We start from the raw sequence: 20,426 nt of genomic DNA, 5'->3' as shown, positions 1-20,426 counted from the left end.
TACATTTAAGCCAGACTCTGATGATTTCTGTGACAAATGCATTTACCTGTAGTTTACTTAGGGCGCAATGAGGGCCCTATAGTACTTCTTGTATCTTTATGGGGGCAATTTGAGAATGTAGCATTTTTATCCAGGCAGGTTGGTTGTCCTTCATGAGAATTTGGCATGAATTCATTAGACGGGTGGCCAAGGCATATATATCCAAGTCTGGATAATTAAAAACCCCTTTCTGTGATTTTTGCCTGAGGGTTTTAAATGCTATTCTGGGACGCTTGTAATTCCAGAGGAAGTTATTTAAAGTGGATTGCCATAATTTTAGTTTTCCTGGTGGAATGGTGTATGGTATAGCCCGGAACATATACAGAAATTTAGGCAATATAAATGCTTTTATAAGATTAAATCTGTCTCTCCAAGAGAGATATTGTTTATTCCAGGATAAGATTTCATTCTTAAGAGTTTTGAATTTCATGTCATGATTATATTTTAGAATCGAACCCAACTGAGAGGGGATGTTAATGCCTAAGTATGGAATGTATTTTATTTCCCAGGCGTATTTAAATTTGGTCTGAATTGCCTCTCTAGTTTGCTGTACTACCTTAATGGCCAATATTGTTGATTTAGAGATATTAAGCCTGTGATTTGAGCGAAGTTGTTTAGTGATTCTTGCAAAGAGGAGAGTGATTCCATAGGATTTGTGATATAAAGCAGCATATCGTCAGCAAATAGGCTGAGCTTGAAGGTGTTTTTCCCCACAGTTATGCCCTTGATGTTGTGTTGTTCACGTATGCTTGCTGCCAATGGCTCCAACGTGATTGCAAATAATAAAGGAGAGAGGGGGCAGCCCTGTCTCGTCCCTCTTGATAAAAAAATATCATCTGAGGTTTTGCCATTGATCTTTAAGTTAGCTCTAGCCTGTGAGTAAATTGCTTTAATAGATTTAATAAATTTTTGTCCAAATCCCATGAAACCTAGTAAGTGATATAGGTAATTTGTTTCCACCGAGTCAAACGCTTTTTCTATATCGAGAGAAAGCAGGTGTGTGTCTTGTTTGAGATGTTTGCTTGCCTCCATTATGTGAAAAGTTTTAAAGATGTTGTCTGTGATATCACGATTTGGAATAAAGCCTGTTTGATCAGGGTGTATGTAGTGGCCAATAAACTTATTCAGGCGTTTTGTAAGAATCGATGCAAAGACTTTATAATCTTGGTCGAGCAGTGATATTGGCCTGTAAGAGGCTGGCAATTGATGGTTTTTGTTCTGTTTCGCTAGTAAAATTACTGTGGCTTTGTACCATGAAGGGGGTAAAATTCTAGTTTCTAAAATTTGATTGCAAGTATCCGTCAACATTTGAACAATCATGGGGCCAAATTTTTTGTAGAATTCTGCCGGATAACCGTCAGGGCCTGCTGCTTTATTGTTTTTGAGATTTTTTATGACTACTAGAGTTTCCTCTATTGTGATAGGTGCATCCAGTAGTGAGCTATGTGTGTTATCAATTTTCTTGATGTGCTTGTGTGATGATAGAAAATCTAGAATCATGTGATCTTTTGGCTTTTTGGAGGTATATAATTTGGTATAAAATTGATGAAATGTTTTCAATATATCCTCTGTTTTATTGCATGTGATCCCATTTTGGTTTTGGATTAAGGAGATAGTCTGAGCTGCTTTTTTTGCTTTAACTCTCCAAGATAAAATTTTAAGATGTTTAGGAGAGTGATACCAGAAATTTTGTTTCATATATAGAAGGTTTTTTTGAATTTTGTTGGTCTCTAATGTTTCTAATAGTTTGCGTTCTATTTGTAATTTCTGAAAAGTTTTTTAATTACCTGTAGCTTTGTGCTGTTGTTCCAAACCCTGGATCCTATCTAGAATGGCTGTTTTCTGCTCCCTTCTTTTTTTGTTAAGGTATGCAGAAGTTGAAATTAGGTGTCCCCTTATTACTGTTTTTAAGGCATCCCATTGGATCTGAGTTGAGGTTTCCTCTGAGTTGAGGTTTCTTTCATATACTCTTTAATTTTGTTTTCCAATTCCTTACAAACCTTGTCCTCAACAAGCAACCTTTTGTCTAGTGTCCAGTGTCTTTCTGGGGTGTTTTGAGTGAGGGCCATCAATACACAGCTAACCCAAGCATGGTCTGACCATGTTATTGTGCCGATGTTTGATTCTATAGTGCGAGTTGTGAGATTAGGAGTTGTGAGAATATAATCAATTCTCGTGTGTGAGTTATGACGTGTTGAGAAGTATGTGTAGTCTTTTACCTGTGCATTCATTTTGTCTCCATGTGTCATGCAGGCCTGCGTTTTTAATTATTTGTGCTAAGTTGGAGTTTTGTTTTTTCTGTAGTTTATTTGGGTCCTTAAACTGGGATCTGTCAAGATTATAATTCATTATGTAGTTTAAGTCTGCTCCTACCATGGTTTCACCTTCCTGGAATGACTCAAGTTTTGTAAGTGTCTCCTCAATGAATTCTATTTGGTTCTCATTTGGGGCATAGATTGATGCCAGAGTCATTTGTTCCTCATCAATTGTTCCCTTAAGAAAAACATATCTGTCTCTAGGGTCTTTACAAATTGATTTGAGAGTGAAATTAGTGTTTTTAGTGATTATAATTGACACACCTCTTGATTTGGAGGTTCCGTATGCATCAAATTGGTGCTTGATCCAATTAGGCTTTGAGTTCCTTGTTTTGTTTGGATGGAAGTGCGTTTCCTGGAGAAAAATAATATTAGCATTTTGTTGAGCTAAATTTGTATATACTCTTTTTCTCTTTATTACATTGCCAAGTCCACGTACATTATAAGAGATTGCTTTTAGACTAGGTTGCATTGTGTTTTTAGGTTTGAAGATAGGTGGCCAAATTAAGAAGGGGTGGCAAACTAATAGGTTCCAATAAGCCTATTATTTTAGTTGCTTTAGATTGGTTGTTAACTATTGACTTGGGTTCCCTTCTTTGGGAACTAATTCACTTATGCTGGATGGAAAGCTTGTGTGAACCTTGGTTCAAATCAAAAAGAAAATGATCTGTAGTGCAACTGACTGGAATATTAAGCGGATAGGATGCAGGACCTTATAGATTTCTGATATAGTCTATGCAAATAAGTACAATAAACGTTGATGATAAACCCTCTTATAGATCACTTCAAATTTTAGCACTAAGCACTTTAAAAACTATAACTTGTAAATTAGCAATAATGAACTATCAGCTGAAGCAAAGCTTTTTTTTTTAAATTAAAGATGGAACTATTGAATAAACCTGATCAAGTCCTATTTCCCGATAGTGTGCACTCTCCTTGTCTTACTTGTGATTACCTTAACAGTATCAGAATCCTAGTAGTTCTATATACCAAAGAGAAATATGATAAGTCCAATGTTACAGCAAATCTTATCACTCTCCACTGACTTACCAACGATTAATAATCTGACTGAGTCAGTTAAACTATAGATAGAAAATTCCCTTCCTTATATTTAATCCCCTTCCTTGATCCCTCCCTACCCAACAAGCATTCCCTCCCTTCCCACCCTCAATAGGTTCAACTAATCCCACTAATAATACCCAATTTTTTTTCTTATGAATATATATTTATCTTATTATTATTTATTTTATTTTATTTTTTATTTAATTCCCCCCCTTTTTTGAAGATTTTTAATTATGTATTTTTTTTGCTTTTAAGCTTTTAACCTCCCCCCACCCACAGACAATAATGAATTCCCAAACTTGTACTAATAATGGTTAAACAGTTCACTATAGTCAGCAAGTTTCTTCACTCACCAACTATTGGCGAAATGCCAATTCTGAGGAACTGTTATAAATAGCTTAGGGGCAAACAAAGCCGAGTCCCCCTCCCCAAAGTCCCATACATATACAAGATAAATAAAAGTATACTTTAACTATATTAGAATACTATCTATATCTTAGCTTAAGCATATATCTCACAACAAGCAGGTAGATTTAGACTAGTCTTCAAGTGTCCTTGGCCAGGATCTTGCTTCCTTTGTGAGGGGAGAGAGACTGCGCCATTTTTCTCTTCTGGAGGCTTCTTTCCCATTCCATCTCTGGCACCGTGCATAGATTTAATTTGCGGAGCATAGAGTCCCCTGAGGAGTGATCAGAAGCAATAGAGGTGGTGCCTTGATGATTAACAAGTAGCTTGCAAAAGTTAAGCCATTTATAAGGAATGTGAGCTTCCCTCAGGGATTGTGCAGTGGAACGCAGATCTCTTCTCCGTAGAAATACTTCGTGAGGGAGATCAGTGAAAACAGCAAATTTTTTGCCTTCACAGGTAAGGGAGCCTTGATTTCTCGCAATTTCCAGGATCTGTAGCCTTGCCTCTTGGTCACTAAATTCAACGATAATGTCCCTGGGAGTGTTCCTGTTGTTTCTTTTCCTGAATCCTATCCTGTAGGCCTTCCTGATAATCGGTGGTGCATTTTCGGCCCTCTGCAGCACGTTGTCAAAGATAGCTGATAGCAGTGATATTAGGTCCTCTTTTGGTTGGAAAGTCTCCTCCACTCCACGTATTTTCAAATTCCGTTGACGTGCAAGTATTTCTAATGACATTATTCTGTCCTGCATATTGCTGTTCTCTTGTTGAAGATCCATTACTTCACCTTGTAGTCTCGTTCCTATTTCTAGCGCCTGGTCTGCTTTGAAGGATGTTTTTTGCAGATCTAGTCTGATTTCTTTAAGTTGTGCTGCTATCGGTTGGATTAGGCTAGCCATTTCTGCAGAAAGATTTTTTTGCAGCTTTGCCAGTTGCGGGTCTAAGCCTTCTGCATCAGAAATAGCTTGGCTTGTTGTAGCATTGTGAGCCTCACTGTTTGCCATATTTTCCTGTAGCTGACTGCTGTCTTGTATTGATGTCTGTTGACCCGAAGAAAAGAATTGCTGCAGCTTTTTCGCAGATCTAGGGTATGATTTCTGTTTGTCCACCTCTTGTTTTCCCATATTAAAGTTGATTAAAAGTATACAGTGATATTTGGCGGGCTTTTTAGGAGAGGGGGAGACAGAGCTCAAGACTTACGCATCCTTCTCCATCGAGCTCCAAGCCACACCCCATTGAGATGACTATTGACATTAGAACCATGTTTGGTTCTCTTGTTAGGTACAAAAGCCACACTTACATGATAACTAATCCAGTGCGTTCAAAATTATTTGCAGCTGTTCGTAGGGGGAGAGACTGTCAGCATGAGGGTGGATCACTGCCTGAAGCTTCCCAAGAAAGACCGGAGCCTGTCATTGAGGAGGAGCAGTCAACAAGTGGTCCCACAGCACCTACTGAGGATCCACATGGTAAGCTTATTGACTTGCATTTCACACTGTGAGATATCATACCTAGACCCAAAACATGGCTGATCACGAATAACAACTGGATCCTCAATAACATCTCCTGAGGGGAAGTGGGTGTCCGCAACAATGACAGAAATAACTAAATGGAGATTGACATATGTTGGATAAATAAAGACAACAAATGTTCGATGAAAGATTCAATCCTTTATTAAAGACTATGGAACATGCATTAAAAAATGTTTTAAATAGAAAATAGCTTTCAAAAACAGTGAAAATATTTTAACAAACAAAGAAATATTATCAACAAACACTGGTCAGTCAGCAGCTAGCATTTTAAAAAGGTTTACTTTTTCATGATCTTTGATGCCCAAGCAGTGTAAACAGTTGTCAAATTAAACACCTTTTTTTAACTTGACACTGCAGGTGGTGACGCTCGGGGGACCGATCAAGAGAGACCGTCCACAAGCGGCCATCACACCCAACAGCCAACCCAAGAATCTCCCACTCTGGAGAGCGTCCTTTCCGCAATAAAAGCAATGGAAGGCAGACTTGTGGCCTCCGGTAAGGACTATGGCTGTTTCCACACACGTTGAATAATGCACTTTCAATGCACTTTCGCAATCCTTTTGAAGTGGATTTTTTGTTCCACACATGGAAAATCAGTTTCAAATGTTCCCTAAAGAGTATTGAAAGTGGATTATCCAATGTGTGTGGAAGCAGCCTATAACTGCTTTGATAGAATGCCCCCCCCCCGCAAAAGGCAATCATTTGAGATCTTGACAGTGCGTTATGTATGTGTTTCAGTAAGCAGTCTGCAGACAGAAGTGAGAACTCTGCAGAACCGTGTTTCAACGCATGGGCGAAAGCTGCTTGCGATGGAGAGGAGGGAACGCAACCGGTCAAGGCAAGGCATTCCAGCGCCTTCTCCGGCCCAGGAACCTTGATTTCATGGGAGAAGTCATTGTATAAAGTTGAACTAAACTTAAGAAAATTTGGTTTATGTGTTGAATGTTTTATAACTTGAACATTGTTAGTTAAAAGAAAATTTCCCTGAAATTTTTTTGGGAACAAATCAATAACTGGTTTGCTTTTTCTTTCTTGACTACAGTAGTCACACAGTGTCCTGGAAAAAAAGGTGGACGTTCTTTGGTCTCAACAACAGCTGACCAGTGGTTCCTATTGTGTGAACCTATGGTGTAAAACGATCCCTTGCTTTTCCCACACAAGATCTTTTTGGAGCCACCTTTCTGCCTAAGTCGGAGGAGCACTCTTGCACAGTGTCAGGGACCAACTGTTGGGGAACTGGCTGCTGATGCCATATAATGGCATTCCCTAACTCTTTAAGCGTTCCCACACACGAACGCATCACATCAATATTTTCTGACCAGGCCTCTTGCAACATTTGGTGCTCCAATCTGGTCTCCAGGAGAAATTCATTGTGGCGCCGTCCCTCCTCTTCACGCCATTTTCTAGTCTCCTCTTGTTCTTTCCGGCGATGCTCCATCTCTTCCTGATGTTCCTGGGATGCCTGTGTCAGAAATCGGTCTGCAGCATTGTTGATTGCAGAACCACCCCTTTTCCTAGATCTGATGCTCGCTAGGCGTGTTCCAGGTGACAGTTGACCCATGGTCCTTGTGGGGGTTCCTGTTTTGGGGGGGGGATTATTTTTTAGGTGGGTGTTGACCGAAATGATCCACATTGTAATATTTTGAGAAAGAATGTGACATCAAATGACCTCCATATCATTGCGGTCACAAAGGATTTCAAATCACAAACGCCTCCACGCCTTCTGGATTAATTTTTGATTTTTAGGGTGCAGAAATGTTTGCACTAGAGAGTGGGCTTGGGGTATCCTTTTAGAGGATTGATTAGGCAGGTTGGGCTCCAAGTGTCAACAAACGAAGCTGTGTCAAGCTTGTTCCTTTGCTCCAGAGAGGTGTGATATGACCATTAGAGATGCTTCCAAGGCGTTGAAGAATCACACTGTAAAGGCCACGCGTGTGCTGCATCAGTGCATTGCTGATGACATTTTTGTAACAAACATGCTTCCGTCTGAAATGGCGTGCTTCAAAAAGAGCAAGTATGCAACACAGCCAACACATGCGCTACCAACATTCACCTCACTCAGCAAACCAAAGAACAAACATTCTTTTGTTAGATAAAAAGGAGAACACAGCAGAAGTCTAGTGGCTTTGATGGACTCCATCAGTGAGTGTGTCCGAGGTTTGAATACTTCCTGCTCTGATTTGAGCAGAATAGAGGTGTTTATTCCCAATGTCATTTCTCATCATCTGCCACCTACCTTCTGTGCTTGCACCAGGTGAGGGAGGGTTGTTTTCCTTTTCAGATACATCAGTGGGAGTGCTTATGCAGACATCACTGGACACTAAATGTCAATAATTAATGCATCAGTGCCAGCACACGTGGTTTGAAGTCACCGTACCATGTTAGTCCAGGAACACAGGGAACTACCAAAACTTTGTCTAATGTAAACTCACATTTCAATGTATTGTCGAAGGCTTTCACGGCCGGAAAACGATGGTTGTTGTGGGTTTTCCGGGCTGTATTGCCGTGGTCTTGGCATTGTAGTTCCTGACGTTTTGCCAGCAGCTGTGGCTGGCATCTTCAGAGGTGAGGCACCAAAAGACAGATATCTCTCAGTGTCACATGGACACTCAGATATCTCTGTCTTTTGGTGCTACACCTCTGAAGATGCCAGCCACAGCTGCTGGCAAAACGTCAGGAACTACAATGCCAAGACCACGGCAATACAGCCCGGAAAACCCACAACAACCATCACATTTCAACGATGGAAATATTGAGGGTTTATCACAGAGCATGCATATTGTGCTGTTTTAAGCGGCATCAAACATACCATTAATATCCATTTTGCCCTGTGCTTCCATATAGAGAAACACATTGCCCGTGCTATACCATGCAGCGTGATATGAGAATTATTATAAAACGTACGATCTCTGGCACTGGCATTTATACTTACCGTGTTCTAGCAGACCTTCAGGTGTGACATCCAGCTCATGTTCCACATCACTGTTATTTTCATCTCCGATGTTATTGAGCTCTCCTGGAACAGATGAAAGGTAGAAAATTACTGTTCCGTTTACACATTTTGAGCCTTACCAGTATGAAAATCTTCCTTTCCATCATCCACTATTCAAGCGCATTAATGATCATGAAAAGCATTCTGGAAGACTTCACCAATTACATCAAAACAACTTACTCCACCGGAGAAAGAACCCGTGGTGAGATGCGAGGAAGAATACACTGAACATAGAGGTCTGGCTTTCTTTTCTCTGTTACTTTGAAAGAATTTGGTCCACGGATGATCCAAATAATATGTTCTTGTGTAATTTGGTGTGTTTTTCCCATCGCACACATCCCCTCTCAAAACAGCAACTCAGTAAAATGCTCACTGTGCTGCGATGTGTCATTCATTTGCTGATCACATAAATATTATCAGTGGAATAATAAACTGCCATTCCCATGAAACCATTCATAGGAGCCAAAGGACACATTGCCTGGCTTATTCCCTTTAAAAAAAAGAATAATGTTATGATTTCCCCAGGATTATGGATCACCCACACCCACACCCCTTCCGCACCACTGTTACCTGAATGACAAGGGGAGGACATTCTGATGTCGACCACATTGATGGTTTCAAGCTCATGTGAGAACAGCTCCTCAGATCCGGCCTGGAGCACCAAGGGTTCTGGTCGCACCTGACCCATCACCTGTAGAACCATACTTCTAGCAAGTCGTTTTGGTTTAACGCTTAAGAATGCTCTCCAGCTCTTTGTAGTATGGACAAGTGATGGGCGCATTGCCAGACCTTCCGTTATGTGCCACAACCTTTTTATATTCTAGGCGCATGGTCTTTGTTTTTGAGCGGCACTCTAGAGCCGATCGCCTATGGCCCCTGGTCGCCATCTGCTCTGATATTCTTTCAAAGTAGTCCAGATTTCTATGGGTATTCTTTAGGGCCTCTTGGATTTTCTCCTCTCCCCAGAAGTGCAGAAGATCCATAATTTCTCTGTGTCTCCACGAGATTCCATGTTTAACAAGTCTGTCCCCACTCTGAGCCATAGTTGTTCGCGAAGGTGAATCTCCAAAATATAAGCTGTAACAAGTACAGATCCAGATTGCAGAGAGAAATCAGTCCGCCTGCAGAAAATTTCATCTTTTAATATCATGGTCCATGAAATAATATCCCTTGCTGAGTTCCCTCCCCTACCAAAATTCCATCCTCCCCTACACCAATTGCTGTTCAGCAATTTCCCAGTCCAGAGCTGGCTATCTTAATAAGAAATGGCGAAGGAACGGAACCACACTGGTTTCTATTTTCTAAAGTATGTAGAATTATTAGTTTATAGGAATTTCTGAAAAACTCTAAATTTCAATTTCTCCAACACTATGCTCATGTGGATTTTCACATTTTCACTGGTGGACTCCTGGATTCTATGTGGGAGGAAATCCCTGAAGGGCAGCAGTCAATCTCTAGGAATCAAATTTAAGAATATTGTGATTTAGGGCAAGGGTTGTTTTTAATCTTTTCCTGTCTCCTCCCCAGCACCTGATTTCTTGAGAGAACTTGATTTGTGGGACCTTCGAGGAGCACACATTCACCGATTTTTTTTGTGAGAAGTTCAGTCCATTTGTTCTACTCCCTGGGCCTGCCACCCCTTTCCATAACCAGCAATAAACAAAAGATCCTTTTTTAAAAAAAATTTGGAACATTCAATGGGAAGAAAATTCAGCACCTGTGACATTTAGTTCCCTTTGCTAACAATAGTTTTAAAGATGCAAAAACATTATCTTACATTTAAAGGCTAAGCAATTTTCCAATAATTGACACCCATCCAATTTCCATAACATATAGTCTCAGTGCCTTTGTAATACATTGATCCCAAAGCTGTTACAGAAATATAAATAAATTCGCATATTGAGGTCATAGCTAGGGGCAGAATCAAGTGTGGGGGAATTGCAAAGGTGAATCTCAAAAATATATAGTATGACATGGACAGATGAAATATATTTCCCTCCACAATGTTACTCACGCTGCAGCAGACCAACCAATGGATGGCACTTTTGCTTCTCCCTCGGAGATAGTGAAAGCGGAAGTTGACAGTGCGTGCCCATTAAAAAAAAAAACCTTTGGTCATATTTCCACGCCAAAATTAACAGCTCATCTCTTGTTACTGCGCTATAAAAAAAAAAACCTTTGGTCATATTTCCGCGCCAAAATTAACAGCTCATCTCTTGTTACTGCGCTATAACGGAATATAAAAAACACGAAAAATGGCAATTACGATGCACATGTAAAAAGAGGAAGGGAGATTATTTTTTAAGGTGTTATCTCGATGTTGAACAATGATAAAAACAAAAGCAGTGCGTGGCTTACAGTCAAGGAGGGAGGGAAGGTCATTGGAGAGGAAACGGCAGATAAAAATTTTTTAATGGTGGAGATGGGCAAATCTGCATATCAGAGACTGTGCTGGTGACTGACATAACACTTCCACGTTATCGCGCAACAACCTTATAGCGCTATAATAGTTGAGTATTAAAAAAAAAGGCTTTCCTGTTACAAACAGTTCGTTTCCGAACACGGGCAGCCACACGGTAGCGGATTAGGTCGAGATTAAAGAGTAGGAATGCGTAGTACAGTGAGAATGGTGAAAGCGGAAGAGTGCTGGTATAAGTCGCTCAATTGGCGGGATGTGGCGCAATCTTGGCGCTTTCTTACTGCCTGTGTGACGACGGCCTATGTTTAATTGACCATGAATCAGAAGAACTATTGGCTGAAACCAGTGATATTATCAAGAAGGAATTTGCAAAGACTATTCCTGTAGCCCAAAGATCCAGGAAATCAAAGGGAAATTCAAACCACGGCTCAGGATGCTGGAAGATCAACACAGAAATATGGTATCCAGTCAGGACAAAATAAAGGAAAGATGGAAACAATACACTGAAGAACTATACAGAAGAGAAAGAAGAATGACAGATACCTCAAAGAAGAATATTTTGACAAAAAAACCACACAAATCTTAGAAAGGAATGTGAAACCTGAGCTCAAAGTAATTGGGAGAAACAAAGCACCTGCAGTAGATGGGATACAATCGGGCTATTTCAAGCTACAGAAATTGAGTCCATAAAAATCTTAAGTATCTGTCAATAAATATGAAAAACAAAATAATGGCCCACAGACTGGAAATGCTCAGTCTGCATTCCAGTTCCAAAAAAGGTGATACCAAAGGGTGCAGCAGCTATCAAACTATCACATTAATTTCCAATGTAAGTAGTGATGCTCAAAATTCTACACCAAAGCCTCTTAACATATATGGAATGAGAAATGCCAGATGTTCAAGTTGGATTCAGAAAAGGAAGAAGCACTAGAGATCACATTGCAAATGTACTAATTTGCTAATGGAACATACTGGAGAATTTCAAAAGAAAATCAGCCTATGTTTTATAGATTAAAGCAGAGCATTTAACTGTATGGATCATGAAAACTATAAATGATGTTAAAGAGGTGAGGGTACCAAACACCTGATTGTTTTAATATGTAACCTGTACTCTGGACAAGAGGCTACTGTTAAGACAGAATATGGGGAAACAGAATGGTTTCCAATTGGCAAGGGTGTCAGACAATGGATGCATATTATCACCTACCTGTTCCACCTCTATGTAGAATATATCATAAAGAAAACTGGATTAGATTTAGAATAAGAAGAGTGAAAAATGGTGGAAGGAACATTTACAATTTGAGATATGCAGATGATACCACTGGCAAAAAAACAATGAAGACTTGAAATGACTACTGAAGAAGGTTAAAGGAGAAAGTGCCAAAACAGGATTATATCTGAACATCAAGAAGACAAGAGTACTGACCATTGAGGAATTAAACAATTTTAAAGTTGACAATGAGGAAATGGAAATTGTTCAAGATTTTCTATTCCTTGGTTCAATCATCAACCAAGAAATTAGAAGAAGATTGAGACTTGGAAGAGCACCCATGGGGAACTAGAAAAGATCTTTTAAGATAAGGGTGTCTTTCTGGGGACCAAATCAAGATAATCCAAACTATGGTATCCCCTATTCAGGGCCGGTGCCAGGGTTTCTGGCACCTGAGGCAAGCTACCTACTTATGCCCCCCCCCCCACGGCTAACCAATTTTTTTAAAAAAACAATTTTTTAAAAATGTAGGAAAAATGAAAAGCTCAAAACTTGAAACTTTTTACATTTTTAATTTAATTTTTATTTCTTAATTTAAATTTTAAATTTTAATTTTTTAAATAAGTGTGAGAATAACACAATCTTTGTTTTTCTTATTGTGAGCCAAAAATGTATTTTGTGAGCAGAAACAGCAACTTGCATTGAGGTTTTGAGCACATCTCCTTTTGTGTGTTTGTGTAAAAAAATGTCCCTCTCTCTTTCTTCCCACCTCTCTCTGAACCCAGAGATTCTTGGCAGTAGAAGGAGGGCTTCTCTTAGAGGGCCTGCCTGGAGGAGAGAGATGTTTGGAAGGGGGAGGCTGAGCTGAAGCCTTCTCTTTCTCTCTGACCCTCTCCAAACCTTAAAATATTGATCACCTTTGTCAGAGATCCCTTTTGGGAACTACCCTCCACACTCATCCTTCTTCCCCCCCCCCACCTTGGGTTTGAAGTGAATGGCAGCTCACAGACAAGCACGTGGTGTATAAATATTAAAATAAACTATTGGGGGAGAAGGGGAAGGTGGGGTGATATATGTAAACTAGGGAATGAAAGAAGGAAGGTGATAAAGAGGGGGGCGCAGTGCAAGGTGCTGCTCTGCTGGAGTAAAGGGGGAGCAACATTGAGATCGGAGAATAGCAGGGGGAGGGAGAACAAAAGGGAGAAGGGGGGAGGAAAGAACTAAAATTTAAAACAACAACTTTAAACCCAACAGCAGTGATTTGCTCCTACCTGTCACACAGGGACTGAAAGGGAATTGTGTGTGTCTCACCTCACTTCCTCCTTTCTCTGTGGTGGTGCACACACAACCAGCCACTCTTTCCACCAAAAGCAGCCCCCCCCCAAAAAAAAAGCCTGAGGAAAGGTGAGAAGTAGAATTGATGCTAACTGGGGAGGGGGAAAGGGATGTACTAAAAGGAATGACAAGATTGCCCATTAGAAATAATGGGAGAGGCTTGAAGGCCCATTGTAGAAAATGGGAGCCAGGAACGCCAATTCACTTGCATGTTGAAATGCATTACAACACAAAAAAAGAGCAAGAGTCCAGTAGTGAAGAAGTGAGCTCATGAAAGCTCATACCCTACCAGGAGGCTTCACTGTATCCTGAGGAGGTTCTTTTGCATATGGATTGGTACTTGATGTGCTAATCTTCTCTGCAGGGCTATTGTTGGGGATAGAATGTTTTGTTAGCCAATCCATATGCAAAAGAACCTCCTCAGGATACAGTGAAGCCTCCCGCCATTAGCATTCCACACCCTGGGAAACTCTTACAGGATGACTCAGCTCAACCCCACCCCTCCTGAGTAGATACAAATGACCTGCCAACATCTTTTCCACACTGTGACACTGAGAGATCTCTGTCTTTTGGTGCTACACCTCTGAAGATGTCAGCCACAGCTGCTGGCGAAATGTCAGGAACTACAATGCCAAGACCATGGCAATACAGCCTGGAAAACCCACAACAACCATCGTTCTCCGGCCGTGAAAGCCTTCGACAATACAAAGTCAATAATGCTAGAAAAAGTTGAAGGTAGTATGAAAATGAGGTGACTTTTCTCAATAAAAGAAGCCATGTCCTCCACTTTACAAGATCTGAGCAAGTCTGTTAATGATAGAATATTTTGGAGGTCTTTCATTCATAGGGTCACCATAGGTTGACCCTGCACATAACACACACATGCACACACCTAGAGTAATACTGTCCAAATGAATAGTAGGGAGTATTACTGCCAGGCTTTCTTCTTATACCCTGTTATTTTTGCAATGTGTTGAAACCAGGGTTTCCATTTCATTGTCAAGGTGGAAGCTTTGTTAATTACAAACATGGATACACAGATGGTAGGAAAGGGTAAAAGCAATGAAATAAATGGGCCTTTAGTTAGCTGGTAAACTTATTGGAAAGTGCTCTAGGAGATGGTGAAGCGATGGATTATTTTTATATTAAGTACTGTTGTGTCTTTGCTGAAGGGTATGATTTCATAGAATCATTGTGCTAAAAGATACCTGGTGGAATATCAGTTCATACTTCAGGATATGTAGTCTAAAGATTATCAATATTAGTCTGCTTTTGTTTTTGGAAGCCTCAACCTCTTGAGAAAATGTGGGTTCCAAAATGGGAATATTGCTAGAGTTAAAACACACCTTTTCTGTTTCCCTAGGCTTTTGGTCTACTAACAACAGTATTGTTTACTCCTACTGACAGCAGCTTTCAGACAGATCTTTCACATCTCTGAAGAAGGGTGCTTTAACTCTTGTAAGCTTATACCTTGAAAATCTTGTTGTCCTTCATCTCTCAGAAAATGCCAGGAACTGGTGCTAGGACCAAAAAAGTTGCTCTATAAGTAAGCCAAAATTTTACCTTATGAAGGAGACATCCAGATCACTGCCAGTGCTTTTCATATGAGTCCCCTAATCCAGTTGCCTTAGAGGGTAGGTAGGAAAGTCCCATTTCACTCGCTGACTAATACTTGCACTACTTAGGGTCCAAAACAGCATCTGTCACCTTTACAAGCTATATGTCCCAATGACTGCAAAGATCTGTAGTTACTTATGAGTAAATATGCATGGATCTGCCATTCTTACTCCGTTTGTTTGCAATGTTATACTGGTAAAATATAGTTTATTTCTTTGTCATTTGATTACAATTTAAAAAATGATCTTATCATGTGCTTAGGTGAATCCATCATTCTACATAAATGACAAAACTTAAGCATAAGAAATATAGAGCTTGCCGGGATTTGACAAAGACATCACTATAATATTCAAAAGAAGTTAAAATTCTCAGGAAATTATTAAAGATGTCCAATCTTTTATTGACAGACAATATGGATAATTGACTTTTAGTGACTTTTAACTTTGTACATTTTGCAGCAGCTTAGCACATGAAATGTACAATAACAGAAATGTAAATCCAACATCTGCTTAAAGATTAATTACATGTAACTTAAAATGTCAATACTAATGCTTTGACATTGCTTTTCTGTTTAAACTTTATTGACCTGAAAATCATTTAAACATTGTATTTCATTACCATTAACTTACTCTTTTTGTATAATGTACCATTGAAAACAGCGTCTGTAGAAGTATAAGTATTGCACACATGTCAATACAACTGACAGAAGAACAAAATGAATGAAAAGTGAATTAATTTGACTTGCTGGTCAAGAATACACAACTTTGAGAGCATGCTGTGGAATCTTTTTTGTAAGTTCATAGGAAGTATTCTTATAGCATTAGTCTGGAATGTAGTATTTCTGGTTCTGTTCTTGCCAAAATCTCCCTATGCCCCAAGCTTAACTAGCTGTCAGCAGACAGGCCTTCTAAGTGATACTTTTGGAAACTTTCAGAGATCTGAGGAAAGCAAAAAAAGATAAAAAGAGAAGAGGCCAAGTGGATCGAGAATAAGAAAGAAAATGAACTAGAAGATCATGGAACAATGAGAGAGATCAAGCAGAGAGAAAGTTAAGAGACAGAAATGAGGAGCAGGAAGGCGAGCAAGAGAGATAGAGATAGGGAGAAAGAGAGACAGAGAGTGCTGTCCCAGAGAAGGTGAGCTTGGAAAGGCCCACCCAAAATGTGACTGGTGTAGAGATGATGAGGAAAGAGCAGAGGTGGAAGAGAAGCAAGAAACAAAGGAAAATAGGAAGTGCCAAGACAGTCCAATAAAGCAGTGTCTGTCACTGCTTCCTCTTTAGGTGCTGTCCAATGTCCTGAAGGAAACTTGATTGCCAACATGTATTGGGTGGCAATAAAAAGATTTTGACCTTAAACTTTCTAGGCTGGATGCTGTGCAGTTCCAAAGAATGCCTGGGAGAAGAGGCAGGTTTAATGTGCACCTTGTGCCATAGCAAGATAGCAAGTGATATTTTCAGAGACCCTCAAAAATTTCTTGTCTTGCTTATAAAGAAATTTGTCTTTAAAATGTGTCATGCGGTGTTAACCCAGTCTTACAATCAGCAAGACTGCCATTTTTTTTTAGAATCTTTTAAAGATAAAATGATTACAATAATTTTGAGATGAAGTCTCGTTTCCTAGGGTGTGGTCAGTAGAGTTGTGCTTATCTATCCTGCTTTCAGCCTTGCTATGTAGCTAACACAAGAGAGATTCTGGTAGCTTCAAAAGTGGGACAATTATTTACTTACAACTGGAGGAGGACACTTGTTAATATAATACTCCAACACACACTTAGAGATCATACAAAGTGAGGGCCTTCGCAACACACCTTAAGGGGAAAACAAAACATAGGTCTTATAGCTTCACTTAAAGCTGTACAAACATGCATGCATCATACACCACAGGCATTGAATAAATACATTAGAGCTTCAAGCCTTGCAAAAAATCTCCCAATCAAATATATTGAAAAGAATTTAAGACATTTAGGAAATTCCGTATTCACTGTATCTGAGGCAGGGGACCTCAACCATGCTGTATCACACTTGGCAACCCCAAAATGGTGGTCAGGATCTCACAACAAAGTGTCATGTGGTCTCAATTGGCATTTTTTGTGGGAGTGCTATTCCCGTTTTTGGTTTGGATTTATTCTGCAAATCTCGGAGTTTCCCGGATTTTCAGAAAACTTCCCTCTGCAGATATTTTGATTCTCATTGTGATGCCATCATGGAAATGACTTATATGATTATAGGAGCAATTCTAAGTAGCAGGTGTGCAAAGTGCCCACATTGGATGGGAAATCAGGAAATGAAGATAACTCACTGGCTGGAGTTAGTACTATGAGTCAGTATCCCTTTGCACCAACAGAAAACTGTCATCTAACACTTCTGGCCTTGCATCTGCCTCCTTTGATCATTTCTTCCTGTCCCTCCCACCATACCATGAACTTTGTAGAGTAATGTTGAAAGCATAAGAATAGGTGTGGGGCCTTCATTAATCATCATGAACAAAATCTAGGCAGATGGAGAAGCCTGTTTCCTGCCCTGTGAAACAGTTGTTTACCAGTGTATTTTTAAAGGTGCCGTGGCTAAAGGATTATTGGATTTTTAACACTTGTGAAACATAATTCTTTTTTCCCTAGCATTATGTGTAATGGGTACATTAGAGGGCTTTGGCTTGTATCAACTTGATTATACTCTAACAGCATACCAACATTGTTAAAGAACAGATCAAAATGGCAACACAGGGGCAATGACACCTGAAGTTTTAAGAGTATCACCAAAATGTTAGTAACTACCATAAAAATCAAACTCACAATTCTCAACAGACGGTTGTCACAATATGTAATTACATCATAGATATTTAATTGAAAAGAAATGGGAAATGAGACTTGGCCTAACATAGTCATGTTCCAATGGTTCGAACTCAGCAGGGGTATACAAGCTTATTAAAGATGTTCTTCATGTGTGTAAGTTGCACATTTTAACCAATGCACATGTTTTATTTGGAACTCTTATTGCCTGTCACTTGAAAACATTGAAATAGCAAAAATGTATACTTTAACAGCTGGGTATCCAAATAAAATGGCAACATTAAAGGCATAACAGATTGAAAAAAAATTAAAGATGGTCCAGATAAAAGTCTTTAGTAGTAGTGGGGGAAGGACATGCAGCATAATGCTCCACATACATATACACTATACAGCCCAAAGTTTGCTTAGTATTCTGAAAGTGCAAAGATGTAGCAAATCTATATAACCTCAGTCAGCAACCAACTTGGCCAAAGGACCATTTTATGAAAGAAAAGAAGATGCATACCTCCCAATTGTTTGTTTGACCCCATGTCTGCTCCTATAGACATCACGGTTTCCATACCACTACCATATAACCACATTATCATCATCTGCAGCCCATATCAACTCTCCACAGTATAGTCTTCTATGCAAGCCCCAGTGAAATGAATAGAATTTATATAATGGCATGTTTGTGCAGGAGAACTTCTCAATGAGGCTAGAGTTTCCTGGCACCATAGCACAGTACCCTGTGAAATTACTACCATGTTGCTGTACAGTTCTTTGTTTCAATAGGGCTTGTACAGGAGCTCTTCCCAGTGGATTGTGCCCCATGACATTAATATTTCATTGCTTTTAATTAAAGTGATAAACTAGTTATTTAATTAGAAAGCATTAAATACTGTTCGAAGAATATTTAAATACATTGTTCAAAGAATAGCGTAAAGTACTTCATATTAACTACATAACTTATGATCAATGTATACTTTTTAAAAATTTAATGAAGAAAGCTAATTTTTAATCAACCGTTCTGTTAGCAAATATTTGCTTAAATAAGCCCTATTGTGAGAATGTGGTTTGTATGAATACTGGAATCTGACCTCCACATTGCTGTATGATTCATCCTCCAAAGGATTAATGAGACACACACATGCCGAATAAGGAAGCTTTTCCAAAGCTGCTGAATTGAATGTCTCTGTCTCCTGGGGAAACAACACAGTGACTGCACCACTTACTTGCCAATTAATCCAAGGAGATGCACTGACATTAGTTCAGGAAGATGTTTCCTGGCCCACTTGCCTTCAGGGAAGAGCAACATCTGCAGCTGACAAGCAGCAGGACAGAAGAAATAAACAGGAGAAAGAAATGAGGACTTGGAATCAAAGTTGACCCGAGGCTGCTTCCTGCATTGCCTTCAGAAAGTATCCTCCTTTTCTTTATCCCTAACTGAAATGAAGCTGAAGCATGTATGCCTGCTTTGGCTTTTGATACTCCCATTACCCTCACAGTTCCTCCTCCTTTTCTTGCCTTCCCCAGCATCCACATTTTCAGCAGAAGCTTCTCAGGTCCAATCTAAACACAATCTGGGAATTAAGTGATCGGCCTTGTGATATTTGGCCCTAAGAAGCTGCCACAAGAGATCAGGGAATATGGATTTGGGTCATGAAACTGGAATTGATGGATTGATGCTTTTCCTGTGACATGTTTCCAGTTACAATTCCCCAGAAGAAAAAAGGGACAGGTATCTTTATCACGTCTGTCTTTTTCCCCTATTGGTCTTAGACAAACTGAGGGGGGGGGATTGTTTGGGAAAACAGCAGAGGGGAAAGAGTTAACCACAACTTCCTATAACCACAGCCCTGATTGTTGTTTCTCCCTCTTACTGCCTTTTAAAGACAAATAACACATCTGCAGTTCTAGTCATAGAGCTACAGTTTCAAAGGTACTTTGGCTTAGATCTTAGAGGAATACAACTGTAAAAATGACTTCTCTCCTAAACAGAATTATCAGGCATATTCTGGTAACACTGGAGCAATTGGACCACACTCAATTGAAGTTAAATGCAAAGCATCCACATTAGGATTTCATAGACTGCCTAAGAATCTAAACAGTATCACCGCTCTCAAAACCCACAGCTTCTACATGTAAAAAAAACAATATGCACAGGCTCCTCAGAGGCATAATCACAAATAATATTAAGTAAGCACATCTACTTTCTCTACCCCAAAACTTATTCAGATGACAATGAAATAGTCACACATGCTGCTATTAATTTTGTACATTCTGGTAAACTAAATTATGGCTAATAATTTCTAATGGAATAGGCCAATCTGGAATCTGCTTTAGTTAGAGATGTGGCTCAGTGTGAAGGCAAATGTTTTGCACGCAGAAGGTCCCAGGTTTAATCCCCTTCATTTCCCAATAATGGATACAAGATACTGGGTAGCAGCACTTGTTGGGAAGGACCTTTCTCTTCCTAAGAACATGGACAATCAGGAGGAGACTCATTGCATTCCCACCCCAGGACTCCCTGCAAAATATAAGCTTTACATAACAATGATGTGCTAGTATGAAATTTTTGCTAGTATGAAATAATGCTCCAAAAAAGTCTTTGAGTCTCTGGCAGAATAGTCTTCTCTGACCATTCAGTAACCACAGCCAGACCTCTCACATATAGGATTAAGGAGAAGAAGTTCAGATTTCAGGGAACAGTTGGAACAGATTTTCTCAT

Source organism: Eublepharis macularius, chromosome 8 (genome assembly GCF_028583425.1).
Source record: "Eublepharis macularius isolate TG4126 chromosome 8, MPM_Emac_v1.0, whole genome shotgun sequence".
NCBI lineage: Eukaryota > Metazoa > Chordata > Lepidosauria > Squamata > Eublepharidae > Eublepharis > Eublepharis macularius.
This window is presented reverse-complemented; position numbering follows the sequence as displayed.